Below are 1,964 nucleotides of genomic sequence, written 5' to 3' on the forward strand. Positions count from 1 at the left end.
TTACCTTATAATAATAGTAAGGCATTTGAAATTGGGGGTCATTTGGCTAAAGTTGTGGGGGGGGTAGGGCTGGTTCAAGTAATTAGTGGGCCCAGTAAATCTGGACCACGTCACGGCAGTGGAGCAGGGAGAGGTAAGTATTTCAACTTTGCAAGTGCTGTGATCCTGAGCAAGCAGGGGGGGCCCACTCGTTGGCATTGGCACAGGGCCCCTCAAAGTACAGCGGTGTGTTAGCACGGCGGGGGCGCCTCCCACCGGCAGCAACACTTTTGCGTACTATGAGGGGCCCTGTGCCAGTGACGTCGCCAACGAGTATTCCTCCCCCCACCTGATGAAGGAACCTGCACCTTCATCTGCACCTTCCTCTTTGTCCCCGTGTAAGGTGGTATGGTATGCGGGAAGGGGGACCTGACTTTCAGCAGGGTCACAATCTTGCAGTGTAGCGTGCACGGGGAATGTTGCGTTATGGGTCAATGTACCAGCAGACTCATCTATCACTGGCTGGGCAATGGGCAGGATGAGGGGGAAACAGATATGGGCCCAAAGAATAAAGTGGGCTAAATGCAGTTCAAAATTGGTAACAGGACTAACCAGGGGGCATTGCTTTGTTCAGTGGAGGACAACTGGAATGAGAGGCTGATCAGTAAGTAGTCTAAATGCAGTTCAAAATTGGCAACAGTAGTAAACAGGCGGCACAGCTTTGTTCACTGTAGGAGAACAGCAAGGAGCGGCAGACACAGATAGAAGGCCCCAACCCAACTAGTAGGCCCACTGCAGTTTTAAAATTCCGATAGGCTGAAAACCAGATAATTGTAGGTCATTTTTTGTAAAGAGGACAGCTGTATTGAGTGGCGCAGCCAGACACTACAAGTAGGCCTTAAACCACAAAGTTGGCTCGACGCAGGTTTAAAAAAGGTTACATGGGTACACGGTCTGCATTGGTGTGCTCAGTGGAGGACAATTGGAAGGAGGGACCGCAGAAAGACTTTGTAGGCGTAAAATTACAAAATAGGCTCTATGCAGCTTCGATTATGTGGCAACCTGGAGAACACCTTGGAGCGGCAGACACTGTCTCTACGACCCAGACCAGACTTGTAGGCCTAATGTAGTGTTGTTTCAACAACTACTTAAGACGAGCATGAAGATTGAAGCAATGGAGAGGCAACCTGGAGAACACCTTGGAGTGGAAGACACCGTCTCTACACCCCAGACCCAACTTGTAGGCCTAATGCAGTGTTGTTTTCAACAACTACTAAACGAGAGCTAGAAGCTCGAAGCTATGGAGAGGAAACCTGGGGAACACCTTGGAGTGGAAGACACCGTCTCTACATCCCTGACCCAACTTGTAGGCCTAATGCAGTGTTGTTTTCAACAACTACTAAACGAGAGCTAGAAAATCGAAGCAATGGAGAGGAAACCTGGGGAACACCTTGGAGTGGAAGACACCGTCTCTACAACCCTGACCCAACTTGTAGGCCTAATGCAGTGTTGTTTTCAACAACTACTAAACGAGAGCTAGAAAATCGAAGCAATGGAGAGGAAACCTGGGGAACACCTTGGAGTGGAAGACACCGTCTCTACAACCCAGACCCAACTTGTAGCCCTAATGCAGTGTTGTTTTCAACAACTACTAAACAGGCACTAGGCTTTCTGTGGCCCACTATTTGAGAGAGATGGCACATACGACTGGCACAGCAGCACAAAGGCCAATATTAATCTCCCACTGTTTTTTTTTTTTAAGGGAGAATTTAAAAACCAAAAACAGGCACTAGGCTTTCTGTGGCCCACTATTTGAGAGAGATGGCACACACGACTGGCACAGAAACACAAAGGCCAATATTAATCTCCCACTGTTTTTCTTGGTCAGGGAGAATTTATAAGCCAAATAAAAAATAAAAAAAAACTAGGCTTTCTGTGGCCCACTATTTGAGAGAGATGGCACACACAGGACTGGCACACAAGGA

This window comes from Ranitomeya imitator, unplaced genomic scaffold, assembly GCF_032444005.1.
Source record: "Ranitomeya imitator isolate aRanImi1 unplaced genomic scaffold, aRanImi1.pri SCAFFOLD_341, whole genome shotgun sequence".
Taxonomy (NCBI): domain Eukaryota; kingdom Metazoa; phylum Chordata; class Amphibia; order Anura; family Dendrobatidae; genus Ranitomeya; species Ranitomeya imitator.